The sequence below is a fragment of the Zalophus californianus genome, chromosome 6, assembly GCF_009762305.2.
Source record: "Zalophus californianus isolate mZalCal1 chromosome 6, mZalCal1.pri.v2, whole genome shotgun sequence".
In the NCBI taxonomy this organism is placed as follows: Eukaryota; Metazoa; Chordata; class Mammalia; order Carnivora; family Otariidae; genus Zalophus; species Zalophus californianus.
Window position 1 is genome coordinate 75,040,195 of NC_045600.1, and position 14,752 is coordinate 75,054,946.

General features: G+C 35.7%; 1 pseudogene; it reads left to right on the forward strand.

The window, feature by feature from the left end:
• The first annotated feature begins 4,395 nt into the window (after positions 1-4,395).
• Positions 4,396-5,237, forward strand: LOC113910088 (annotated as a pseudogene).
• The last annotated feature ends 9,515 nt before the right edge of the window (positions 5,238-14,752 follow it).

A 14,752-nucleotide genomic window follows, 5' to 3' on the forward strand; every position in this document is an offset into this window, starting at 1 on the left:
TTTTAAAAAAGAAAGACATCCCTACAAAATGTTCATATGCAAGGGAATGAACAAAAATGTGAATTATTCAGGAAACTCAATTATGAGTACTTAAAATAGTATGGAAAATACCAATAAACTTCTTTAACAAAATCAGAGAATGGCAAGCTTCCAAACACATAAGATAGTCAAAAATATAAATCGAACCGGTGACATTAAGAAATTTAAACCTGGGGTACCTGGATGGCTCAGTTGGTTAAGAGTCTGCCTTCGGCTCAGATCATGATTCTGGGGTCCTGGGATTGTGCTCTGTCGGGGGCCTACTTCTCCCTCTCCCTCTCCCTCTGCCTCCCACTCTCCCTGATTGTGCTCACTCTCTCTGTCAAATAAATAAATAAATTCTTAAAAACAATAAATTTAAAACTAAGTTGGATCAGATATATATGTCATCAACTATCTGGTAGTGAAATATATTTGAGTAAAAGCAGCTGAATAGTACTAGAAAACTGTTTTAAAAAATGAAACTAACATATTAACAATAATTTTAACTGAATAATAAAAGCAAAAAATGTATAATAGTTTGAGTTTCATTGAATATAATTCATATACTCTGAAATTTACCAATTTTAAATATACATTTCAGTGATTATTATTATATTCACATAGTTATGCATCCATCACCGTAATCTTATTATAGGACACTTCATCACCACGGAAAGAAAACTCTGCCCACTTACACTCAATCCCCAGTTCAAGGTGACCACTAATGTACATTCTGTCTCTATAGATTTGTGTTCACCAGACATTTCATATAAATAAAATCATACATGCGGCCTTTTGAGTCTTGCTTCTTTTACTTAGCATAATGTTTTTGAGATCCTTCAGTACTTTAGCATAAGTATGCATAAATTTTGAAAAACATAAAACCAGTCAAAATTGAAGTTTTTTTTCTTAAAGTGCCAACAATGAAAGAGAAAATATTTACTTGATTCAGTTATATATTTTTTATGTTTTTATTTAAATTCCAGTTAGTTAACATACAGTGTAATATTAGTCTCAGGTGTAAATATAGCAATTCCAACACTTCCACACATCAGGTACTCATCAAGACAAGTGTATGCCTTAATCCCCATCACCAATTTAACTAATCCCCCCACCCACCACCTCTTTGGTAACCCTCAGTTTGCTATACTTAAATGACTCAGTTATTTTTAGATTAAGTAATATATATTATATACACATGAGCAAGAGCAGAAATGCTCATATGCAACTACTTAATAAAATAAGTTTTGGCTTGTTCCTTTCCTAATGGGGATTTATATGGAAAATTCTCTGGATTGTAATCTTGGATTTACATGAATGACTCAGATTCAGTGCATGCCATCTTGGTACTCATTCTGTGCATGGCCAGAATCTTACACATACACCCTCTCACCTAATACCACATCTCTTTAGGGTGGTTCTACATCTAATATATGGGAAATTTACTTAATTATGTGGACCTAGACTTTTCATTTGCTAAAAAAGATGTAAGAAATAAATGACTACAAAGTCCCTCCTAATCTAATATATAATTATTTTTCCTTCAATTTCCTCAAAAGCACATCATAAATTGAGTAAAAGTATAATAAAATGTGCAATTGCTTATTGAAGAGGAAGAAAATTTTCTTCATTAATAGAATTTTTGTCTAAACTATATCATTTCTTTCCTTTCATTTATGTTGCTTTTATTCACTCATCATATAAGAACAGGTATATTAAGTGTAGAACTAAAGGAATAGTTTTAGAAATTTGCTTGGGAAAGGAAAGAGAGGAGTAAGAGAAAAAAATGCTGGGAAAACTATCAACATAAATGAATGCCAGTTTTCTCTCTAAAATAAAATGAAAAGGCAAAATAAAGCTCTAAAGTAGGTTTTATTCATATTAATTGCATTACACTTAACTGTATTCATTTTTTTAAGATTTTATTTATTTGACAGAGAGAGACACAGTGAGAGAGGGAACACAAGCAGGGGGAGTGGGAGAGGGAGAAGCAGGCTTCCCGCAGAGCAGGGAGCCCGATGCGGGGCTCAATCCCAGGACCCTGGGATCATGACCTGAGCCGAAGGCAGGCGCTTAACGACTGAGCCACCCAAGCGCCCCAACTGTATTAATTTTATATCCAAGTTTTTCTGTTGTCATTATTTCATAGGGCATGAAATTCCATGTATCAAATATATTCATTCCCAAATTGTAGCTGGCATATTCATTTCATCTAATAATCATCAAGACTTGCACTTCTTCAAAGTGCACCTAACTATTAAAATTACTGTCACAAAGGTCTCCAAAGCAAAATTCCTGCTCACTTACCCAATAATCATGCAACACAGCCCTTCGAAGAGGGTGTGCTGAGTAGCTGTCCTCTGTGTGCTCTTCCAGACCCACTGTCATAATTCAACATCTACTCTGTCTACTCCTGGAGGTTGTCTGACAAGAACATCACTTTCATCTTTAGTTTTCTTAATTTGTACGCATTATCCAGTTCTTAATAATATCTCAGATAGGAAAGCAGTGGAGGGAATTAAGGCTGGAAAATGGTGGTAGGACATTTTGACAAGGGCCTGAGTAGAAATAAAAAGAAGGATAAAGTTACAGTTCATTGGAGAAAAGAGAACAGACACTTCCCATGCACCTTCCTATCTGCATTCGGTCCCTTTTCTAAATGTACCACTCCTCCTACCCACAGCTCTTAATGCTTTCTTCTTATAAATCCTCACATATGCCCTAAGCCTTGTCCTTTTTGTTTACTGACCATTAGGATGTTTATTTTTTAGGTGTTTTGAAGACAACAACAAGTGAGCCTGAAGCCATAGCTGGAAGTGTCACTTGGAATTGGTCTCCATTGTTTTAAAATTCTTATGATATGTCACATACACCATGTACTCACTTAAATATTTTTATTTGGTTTATTGCTATTTTTTGTCTGATAATTATGTGTCTCTAGAGGTGGAACAGTGATTCATTCTGTATAAGAAAATACAGTATAATTAACTGTAACATAGAAGGATTCCAACATACCTGTTGAAGCATATCTCCTAAGGAATTCACATGGAACATATGAATTCAATCAATACTTGATAACTTGACCATAAATATATATTCCTTTAATTGTGGAGGCAATATGTATATTAGTATGGACCCAATTCATGACTAGACTGACAGGGCTTGAATATCAGCTGACCCTTATTAGCTGTGTTTCTGTAAGTCATTAAAGACTTCTATACTATAGTTTCCTTATATGCAAAATGAGGATGATAATAATGCTGCCCTCATGGGATTGTTATGAGCATTGAATGCGTTAATGTATGTGAAACACTTAGAACAGAATTTAGCACATAGTCATCACTTAATAGTTATTGATCATTTAATCACTCTAGATCCAATGAACAATGTCTAAAAAGCCGAGTAAAGACACTTTAGTATATGTTACAACCAAAGTAAAATCTATATGTTAGGGTTGAATCATTTCACTATTTACTTCTTAACCACCACATACATACATTTACACACAATGCACACACTTCTCACTGTGAACAATAGTAATAATGGAATTGAGAAGATAAGTTTATAAAGATCTGAGGATGAGTCCATATTTTGTGAAATTCTCAGTACACTATAACACAGAAACTAAAAAGCCAATTATTTTTAATGAATTAAAAGACTTTCTTTCAGATACAAATTAGCCCTTACGTTTTGTGTGTGTGTGTGTGTGTGTATGTATGTGCATGTACATTTTCTTTATTTTAGAAACATTGAATAATCTTAATAAATGACTTCAGTGATGCAGGACAATACAATTTCCTAATCTTCCAAATTCTATATTCTTTATATATTGTTGTAAAATGATCTCAAGAGGTGACAGCAATTGTGATAATTAAAGGGAAAAATACTAATGTAACTACTTATCTAATTTTTCTACATGAACAAATTAGTGACAGTCAAGACCAACTGATAAAAGTATCATTTGATAGAATAAAACAATAGAAAAATAAAACCTCCACTCCATCAAATGCTTTTTAATTGCTGCATAACTATAAGAACATTGTTTCAAAGTGATGTGACTCATAGAATAATTTCAAATTATAGATGGTGCTGCTGATATATTTAAAATTATATGTTCTCATATCATCAACTATTATCATCAAATAGAAATAGAAACATCCGTGCTAATTGTGGCTTTATTTTTTTTTCATTTCATTTTTTTTCCTTAAATGGAGCCTAACACGGGGATTGAACTCACAACCCTGAGACCAAGACCTGAACTGAGATCAAGACTTGAGATGAAATCAAGAGTCGATGTTTAACCAACTGAGCCACCCAGGCACCTCTTTATTTTCTTTGTATAAAGAACTTCTGGAGCCTTTCTGAATCAAGTAAATGTATCTTAAAAATGGATCTGTAGTGACTGAGTTTATTTTACTAGGATTTTCTGGACAATGGGAACTTCAGATTTTCTTCTTTGTAACATTCTCCTTGATCTACAGTGCTACTGTGTTGGGAAACATTCTCATTATGGTCATAGTGACATTTAGTTCCACCTCTCTTTTCTGGATATGAGTCTCTCCACTGTCACCACACCCAAAATGATCACAGACTTGCTCAATGAACGCAAGACCATCTTCATATGGGGCTGCATGACCCAGATGTTCTTTATGCACTTCTTCGGGGGTGCTGAGGCGACACTTTTGATAGCCACAGGCTGCTGAGTGGGTTTGTGATATTTTCATGGACAACTGTTTGTACACACCATGAGCCAGATGGTATTAACAGTAAACTTGCCTTTCTGTGGTCCCAATGTCATAGACAATATATTTTGTGACCTTCCCCTTGTGATTAAGCTTGCTTGCATGGACACATATACCCTGGAATTCTTTGTCATTGCTGACAGTGGGCTGCTCTCATTCATCTGTCTCATCCTACTGCTTGTCTCCTACACTGTCATCCTGATCACTGTACAACAAAGATCATCCAGAGGGCTCTCCAAGGCTCTGTCCACATTGTCTGCACACATCATTGTGGTCACTCTGTTCTTTGGACCTTGTATCTTTATCTATGCCTGGCCCTTCAGTAGTTTTGCAGGCAATAAATTCCTTGCTGTATTTTACACTGTTATCACACCCTTACTGAATCCCATTATTTACACCCTGAGAAATCAGAAAATGCAAGGGGCCATGAGAAAATTACGGTTCCAACATGTTATCTCTACACAGAACTTTTAGATTTGAGCACTATATAATTAACACAACTTTCAAATACTGTGCTAATAGAAGAATAGATTATATATAATACATGGTTTCACTCTTCTTATGTTAGAGTGACCAGTGCAGAACCATAACCTGTGCAGAAAACCATAAAATATTTTAATTCACATTTACTGCTGCTAAAGCACATAATGATAATGAGTGACCTACAGCAAAATAGACATTTGAAATCATTGAGCACTTTTCCATAGATATTCAATATATATTTATTAGTGAAGCAATAAATATTAAAAAATATGGAATACTAATAGGGATAATTTCAATAGATATGAATTGTTAATGACATTCATAAATTTATATATCTTTAAATGAGGTACCAGTACAAATCATGAGTGAAATAATATGAACAACAATGAGAAAGATATCATTCTAATCTCTTGATCCAATGAGACAAAAATAAGAATTAATTAAATTTGAGAGTAGAGTGAATATAAAATGCCAGAGATAATGTTAAGATACCAGAGGGAAGGAACCAATGCAAAAAAAATTTCAGTAGAACTACAAAAAGTAGCCTTGAAACCAAATGCTCCAAGAAATATCATAAGGATGCACAGTTGCCTTTCAAACCTCAATAAATAAACGTAGAAGCATATTTCTTAATTTTAGGTACTATATCATGTAACTTTCTCTTTCTGAATGCTTTACATAAAACTACACTTAAATTTGCCTCTGGTAAGCTTGTAATGCTTACTTTAATTATCAGCTAAATTTGATTTGTTTACGAGTGTTGAAGAGGGAGCAGTGCATGCTAAATTGGGAATCCCATACTCATTGATGGTAATCTTAAGTATTCTTTCCTAATTCAAGAAACCAACATTTCTTGTTTCCTCTAGGCCACAGCTTTCTAACTGTTCCTTACGCACTGTATAAATTCTTTCCTCCACTGAATGCATTCTCTACAAGCACCCAGAGTGATGTGATTAAAATGTAATTCTCAATGTTTCTTCCCTGGCTAAAACCATTTTGTGGCATTAAGACACAGGTTCATATCCTTCACTGGCTGTCAAAATCCATCCTCCCTCTGAAATTTAGCTCTAATGTAATTTTTTTCCATAATGTTACATCACACTGACTTTCTTTCAAATTCTCCGAAGTATCAGGCATCTTAATTTAGGACTATTTCCAGGCTGTTCCCTTCACATGGAATGACTTTCCTTCACTTCTACACCCAGCTAGCTTCCTCCTAGAGTATAGAACCTGGACAAAGTACTACATTTAAAAAAATATATTTTTTAAAGATTTATTTATTTATTTGAGCAGGTGAAGGGTAAAGGGAGAGGAAGAGAGAGAATCCCAAGCAGATTCCCTGATGAGCACAGAGCCCAATGCAGGGTTCAATCCCATGACCCTGAGATCATGACCTGAGCCAAAATCAAGAGTCGGAAGCTTAATGACAGACCCAGCCACGTGCCCTTCACAATATTACATTTTAGAACACTCTTCCTGTATGTTCTTGGCCAGTTCAGATTTCTTTATTTTACTCATTTATAGCATGCTGTGATTTCCATCCTTTGCATAAATTATTACAATAATTATTTATATACTTATAGGTTAATGTCAGTTTTGTCTTTAGGCTATAAATTCTACGTATCTCCAGTATCTAGCTACATATTGGCACCCCCAGCAGTTCACAATATGGTATTTGTTCACAATATTACATTTTAGAACATTTTTCCTGTATGTTCTTGGCCAGTTTAGATTTCTTTATTTTACTCATTTATAGCATGCTGTGATTTCCATCCTTTGCATAAATTATTACAATAATTATTTATATATTTATAGGTTAATGTCAGTTTTGTCTTTAGGCTATAAATTCTATGTATCTCCAGTATCTAGCTACATATTGGCACCCCCAGCAGTTCATACATATTTACTGAATGAAGAAAGAAAAATGAAATAACTATATTCTAGCAGAATATTATTTAATTTGACCTACACCTAAGGAATACATGCACTTTACTGTGAGATATTATCTATTAAAAGATTAGAATACATAAGGGCATATATTGCTCATATATTTTAGTAATTGAATTACTAAAAGAAAAATTTGTTCCTTAAAGAAAAGGAACAAATACCATATGATTTCACTCATATGTGGAATTTAAGAAACAAAATGGATGAACATAGCAGAAGGAAAATAAAAAGAGAAGGAAGCAAACCATAAGAGACTCTTAACTACAGAAAACAAACTGAGGGCTGATGAAGGGAGGTGGGTGAGATATGGGCTAAATGTGTGATGGGTGTTAAGGAAGGCACTGGGTGCTATATGTAAGTGATGAATCACTAAATTCTACACCTGAAACCAATTTTGCCATTTTTGTTAGCTAACTAGAATTTAAATAAAAACTTGAAAAGAAAAAAATATAGAAAAAAGGAAGATGGAATACATGAAAAATTTCAGGAAAATGGAAGAGAAAAATAAAGCAAGTTCAGAATATTTGCTTTGAAAATTGTATTCAGCTCTAACACAGTAAACTCAAAATTCAGTCTTACATTATAGAATACCCTATATTAAATAAATCATAACCATTTATGAGGGAAAATATACATCCAGTGGTGGATGGGATTATACTCCAACTGATAAAATATTACATAAGATTTTTGTGTCTGTAGTATAGTACCCTCAAAACTCTGAACCCCTCTGGTTACAAAACATCTAAGACTGCTAAAATCATCTAAAATAAACATTAAAATCAATTAAACATTTTAAAAGAAAGTAAAAAAAAAAAATCACATTTGAGTCCAATATGAAGCTTCAGCTCCATTCCAGGAGGGTAAACCAGCACTGAAACAGTACCCACTCTAAGAACATCTACAGAACACTGTTGCCTAGAGATCCTACAAATTTGAAAGTACTGTAGTTTGGGCTCTGTGCCCTAACAGGGATGGAGATTGACTGGAGGCCATGCTGAGTGCACAGATTCTGAGAAAAAAAAAGAGAGAAGGAGAGAGATTATTAGAAGAAAGCCTGCCTAGCAGAAGCAGACAGCAAGAAAAAAAAAATGTTATCCAAACTTGATTCTGGATATAGATGAAAATAAATGGGTCCTTCACAAAGGTTGGGCTTATCATCATATTCTTTGTATGTTCCCACACATTAGTGTGAGAATTTTTTTTTAACTTGCTACTTAAGGGTATAGGCTCAGGCATTTGGCAAAAGTAAACACAAATACTCAGTGAAAAAAAAAATGTTCCTTGAAAACAAGTTACACTGAACTCTCAGAGAAAGGTTTTGCAAATAAAAACTCCCACAATCAAAAATCACAAGACAAACAAAAACATCCCAGCAAATTTGACAGTCAGGAGAAAGTGAAAAGACAATGCATGAAATGGGAGAAAAATATTTATAAGTCATAGATCTCATAAAGGACATGGGTCCAGAATATGTACAGAACTATTACAATTCCAGAATTAAAAGACAAATAATTAGAAAATAGGCAAAGGATCTAAATAAAAAAAGTCTCCAGAGAAGATATACAAATGTGCAATAAGCACATGAAAAGATGCTCACATCATTAGTCAATAGGGCTATACAAATGAAAATCACAGTAAGATACCACTTCATATCCACTAGGATGGCTATAATCAAAAACGATAGACAAGAACACAGAGCAGTTGGAATCCTCATACATTGCTGGTGGAATATGAAAATGGTGCAACAATTTTGGAGAAAATTCTAGCAGTTCCTCAAAATGTTAAACATACAGTTACCATGTGACCTAGCAATTTCACTCCAAATATGTATGCAACAGAAACGAAAACACATGCCCACACAAAAGACTGAACGTGAATGATTATAGCAGCTCTATTCACAAAAGTAAAAAACTTAAAAAACCCAGCATTCATCAGTCGATGAATGGATAAACCAAAGGTGGTCTATCTATACAATGGAATATTTGGCAATAAAAAGGAATCAAGTACTGACAGATGCTATAACATTCATGACTCGTGAAAAATTAGGCAATGTACAAGAAAGGAGGCACAAAAGACCACATAGTGCATGAGTCCATTTGTATAAAGTGTCCACAATAAGCAAATCTTTAGAGGCACAAAGTAGATTAATGGTTACCTAGGTGTGGGGGGAGAGGAACAAGTATGTGGCCTTTTGTGAGGCTTCTCTCATTTAGCCTAATGTTTTCAAGATTCAACCACATGGCAGCATGCATCAATATTTAATGCTAGGAGCCACATCAGCAAACATGGCAGAGTAGGAAATCCCCCTTACCCCCACAAGCATACCAATTCATCCATAATTCATGGGAAAATTCCTTTTGAGAAAAATGAAAAACCAATTGAATGTCTCCTGCACCCGTGGAGAATGCTAAACCAGGCCCACTGAAGCATTTAAGGAAATTTAGGACACCCTCTCACTGGAGATCCTGCCCGATTTTAGAGTTCTAGATATTTCCCTACAGTGCCTTGACCTTACCATAACACACATGCCTTGCCTGAGTGTTCATATTTTGTTGGAGCTGTGTAACTCTGTGAGATCTTCAGTCTACTCCTGTCTATAGTACTTCTACTATAGGAGATAAGGACATCTTTGTAAACTATAAAAGAGTTCCTCAGGTCCCTACACTTAGCCTATAACTGTTTGTTATAGTCTTCTGCTTCTTATTCCAAGGCATCAATACAACTTAGCAATAAGCAAACAACTCCACTATTTATAAGAATTTTTCTCCCTTTATCTTTCAAATATTGGACCGTTCACTTACAATAGCATTCCTTTTCCCCAAGATGTTTCCCCAGGTCACCACCACTGAAATCTTTAGGGTTTTTGTTTTTTGTTTATAAGCAGGTTCCATTCCTAATGTGGGGCTTGAACTCATGACCCTAAGATCAAGAGTCACATGCTCCACTGACTGAGCCAGCCGGCACCCCACCATCACCGAAGTCTTAAGCAATCAGGCATTTATATTATGGCAGGACTTGTCTGTGTCCCATCTACCACTTCTAATGGAGTCCTATTCCCACACCAGGTAGTGAGTAAACCAACCACAACCCCATTTATCACCTGTTTTCTCAGATCACTCCCAGTACCACTTATGTTAGTTTAGGTCATCTGAGAAGACACATAGACAGGATTAGAGTACATTCACAGCGGAATACTACTCAGTAATAAAATTTAAAAACATTTTTTAAACTAGTACATGCAACAACATAGATCCATCTCTAAAATATTTTATTAGAAGACACTCAAAACAAAAGAATATATATTGTGACATATTATTTAAATGGAATTAAAAATAGCCAAACTGATAGTAATAGAAATGAAAATAGTCATTAGCCCTGATGGTGATTATTTACTGAGAAGGGGCCCAAGGGAAATTTTTGTGTGATAAATGTTTTGTAATTTGATAAGTGTAGTAGTTTCATAGATGCATGTATAGGGAAAAATTTCAATCTATACATTAAGATTAGTTCATCTTGATATCTATAAGATATTTCTCATCATAAAGGAAATTGAAAACAGGTTAGTAAAAAAAAGAACAACAAAAGCAATAAATAAAGTGGTTTAAAGTAGGATTTGGGTTGATATCATTTCAACAGTACTGGCAATAAAAGAAAATATTTTGATACATCGTGGAAATAATATTAATTATTTTAGAACAATATCTTGCTTTGTTTCTTTACCAGAAACCTCTTTTTTTTTTTTCTCCCTTGAGCGGTATCTAGCCAGCTGTAAGTTCTTATAGCCAATTTCTAATTACATGCTCCAAGGTAAAAGTAGGCCCGGGGGAAAGGAATTCTAGGTTGGCTGGGCTTAATAGATACCTTGCTTTTTGTTTGCTTTTTTAATTTCAAATTTGTTTGTCTTTTGAATTTTTGTAGCTTTACTTATTTCTAATTTTACCTCATGTGTTAAAATTAAACTGGCAGTACACTATAATTAATAGTATCTTCCAATTTGTATGTTCCTTCCAGCAAAATAATCTGATTTATTAATAAATTATTTATTACCTAATCTCTTTTTCCCCTAGCAGTAACACCTGAATAGGCAATTATGTTTTACCAACTAAAATGTAATTTAGAACATTTGACTTTTAGTTCACATTTTTTTATAAGTGTATATATCAACTTCTCAGTTCAAACTGAGAAACACAGTCATCAAAGTTATAGATCATTTCACATGACTAGATAGAGCTTTAGTCTTCTTATTTGACAAGGTAATGTGTCAAAATTTTGAGGAAAATGGATTCTTGTCACAATTTCATTATAAACAAAAATGGATGACTGAAAAGAATCTCAGAGGTTCTACTCATCTAAAAACATTCTAATTTTTAATTGAGAAGTTAGTTTGCCTCTCAAGGTGCAATGTGGAATGCAAAGCGTTCTTCCTTTTATATTGAATTATCTCCTATGATGATCTGTTCCTTTTCTTAATAGTAATGTGCTTTTGTTTCAAGAACTTGAAGGCTGATTTTATGACTTCTGAATTTTGAATTGACTCCTCTTTGCCCAGAAATAATAAAACAATTGACTTCTCCATAGGATCAAATATCCATCTAAAAGGAAGGAAAGAAAGAAGAGTGAGAGGGAGAAAGAAGAAAAAAATATATATATACATAAATAATAAAATGGTGGTATCTGTTTTTGTCCTGTTATCTTAACATCAAATCTCTGTATCAAAGCAAGCTTGACTTCTACTTACTTTGTCACCCTATATTTCATATAACTAGGGTTGTTACTAGAAAGAGACCACTATCTGATATGATCTTCAAAAGCAGTGCACTGCTATTACACAGGGATATTTTTTTTTAATTTTTCATCGTGGACAAGAACAAACATAATTGTAGAGTTATGAAGCATTAAGTTCAAAATAACATGGATTTAGGGCCTAAAATAGAGGAAAGAGAAGAAAACTTCTGCAATGGTAGAAAGTAGAAAGCAAGCTTGAATCATGGAGACATGGCTGGAGTAGAAGTATTGATAAGCAGGGTAGTCTATGGGAAATAGGTATCAGAGAACAACCTCACAGCTATTCTTGTAATTGGTACTCTGCTGCCTCCAACTCAGCCACTAAGCCTACGAGGGAAACACCAAACTTACCACACAACTCACCCGTCTCCTCTGTCACCTCTTTAAATCTTTTTGGATTTCTTCTCTCCCTCTCTCTTTCTCTTTTTTCCAAGCTATTGATTTCTTCTGCTTTCAATATCAGCAATTTATGATTAAAGAAAAAAAGACTGTAAGTCACAGGTTGTGTTACACTAGCAAGACCTCTATGACTTGCCTAAAATGTTAAAATCTCATTGTTACCTAGTCATCCCTTCTTTGTTAATCTGAATATAAAAGATAGACTGTTTGCTATTACATCTTGTAAAAATGGAGATCGTTTATTTTTCAAAATTGAGATACCGTTTTTTTTATTTCAAACTAAAATAACTCATTTTATTAAAGTTGAACACATGAAAAAAGGTAAAGAAGAAAAAAACCATCCTAGAGGAAGGGGTTTTTCATTATTAGGATTTGGAGAGGCGTAACCTATACAGTTTCCAGTGGGTAGCAATCTAGTTGGTCACTTACGCATTGCTCCAGAAGCGTTGGAGGATGGAAAAGAGAAGGGCCTCGCATATCATAGTGACTTGTTTGGTGAAGTGTCTTCAGAATAAATACAGAATACGGAAAATGTATAAATTTCCTTAAAGATATGGCTCAAGAATGTTGTAGACAGGATGTTGACAGCGCTAGATGATTATTTTAATCCTGTGTGTGATAAAGTACAGGAACAGAGAGATCCTAAGAAGAAATACTTATATCAGTTTTCAAAAGATTTTAGAGAAAATATGGAAGGCCCAGGACAGTCTCTCCAACTGGCAAAAACAGGAAAAAAACTTCATGAAAGAAATAACTTCAGAATAAAGAATAAATCAATGATGTGGCTCTGAGTCCCTTCAGAAGCTTCAGAAACACTAGAGACAGTGCCTAGCAGAATCTTAGCTGGAAAATAGGATCTCCAAGAATCTTACAAGTTTTGTCCACATTAGCTAAGAATACTTAAAGTAGAAAAACATCTGTCTCAGAAAGAATTATGGATGTGGCTTTTGGAGCATGAAGTATACACAAAAACAATTCCTAAGATATGCACAAGGCTTTTAGACAAATATTCTGGCAAAGCAAAAGCCAAATTGGATTAAAAAGGACAGAGGGTGCAAAACAGAGTCCTCTTGGCAGAAGGCTAGAAAGGACACTACAAAGAAGATGACATCCAAGTAGCAAACTTTGACAAGTTGCTCACTCTCATTCCTCATCAAAGATATGTAGATCAAAACTACAAGGAGATGCCACTACATGCTAACTTGAACTGCTAAATTTAGAAGACTAAAAATACAAATTGTTGTGAAGATCAAAAAAAAAAAACCAAAAAAACACAGTTGTTTCTCTCATATATTGTAACTAGGGGTGTAAAATGTTATAGCCACTATAGAAAGCAGAGTCTTTTCTCAAGCATTAAAAATATCCTGACCCTATGTTCTAGCAACCCAACTCATAAGTATACACACAAGAGAAATGAGAGCAAATGTCCAGGAAAGATTTATCCAAGAATGCTCTTGTTAGCTTTATTTATGTTTCTCCCAAATTCAGGGAAAAAAGACTTCTTCAGTTGTTATATATTTAGAAAATGGAATATTTATCAGCAATAAACATGGATCAATCTCAAAAGAAATATATTGAATTTAAAAAGCCAGACACAGGGGGCGGAGCAAGGTGGCAGAGGAGTAGGAGACCTAGATTTCGTCTGGTCTCAGGAATTCAGCTGAATAGGGATCAAACCATTCTGAACACTTATGAACTCAACAGGAGATCGAACAGGAGAGTAGCAACAACTCTCTGAACAGAGAAGCGACCACTTACTGGAAGGTAGGGCGTGCGGAGAAGTGAATCCGAGGCGATATTCGGGAGGATAGACGGCGGGGGAGGGGCCTCCGCCGGCCGCTTCTGGCAAGTGATAGAGCCGCGGAGCACAAAATCGGACCTTTTAGAAGTTGGCTTGGCGGAGGGTCGTCGCTGCAGTGGCTAAGCGGGGGGTGGAATCCTCCCGGGACAGTGGGGTCTCAGGACCCTTGGGGTCACAGAGAGACCGGGGGTGCCTGAGTGCGCCAGAGCTCCCAGGTATCAGAGCGGGGAAGCCGGCTGCAGAGACGGAGCAGAGTCGCGGGCTCTCAGCTCGGGGTTGCCATAAACTGTGATCTGCGGCCCAGTCGGGGAACGGCTCCTCCAGCAGGGACCCAGCAGGCAACAAATCCAGGGAGACTCCCCTTCCTTCCCAGGTGGAGCGGTGCGGGAACGCACTGCAGGGATCTGCTGGGTTTGGAGACTCCGCGCGGGGTCGGGTGCCAGAGATAGCAACGCTCGATCACAGGTCGGGTGAGCACGGAGTGCGGCCGGAGACCGGGGACACGGAAGTGACTGCTTTTCTCTGGGGGCACACTGAGGAGCGGGGCCCCGAGTTCTCAGCTCCTCCGGGTGCA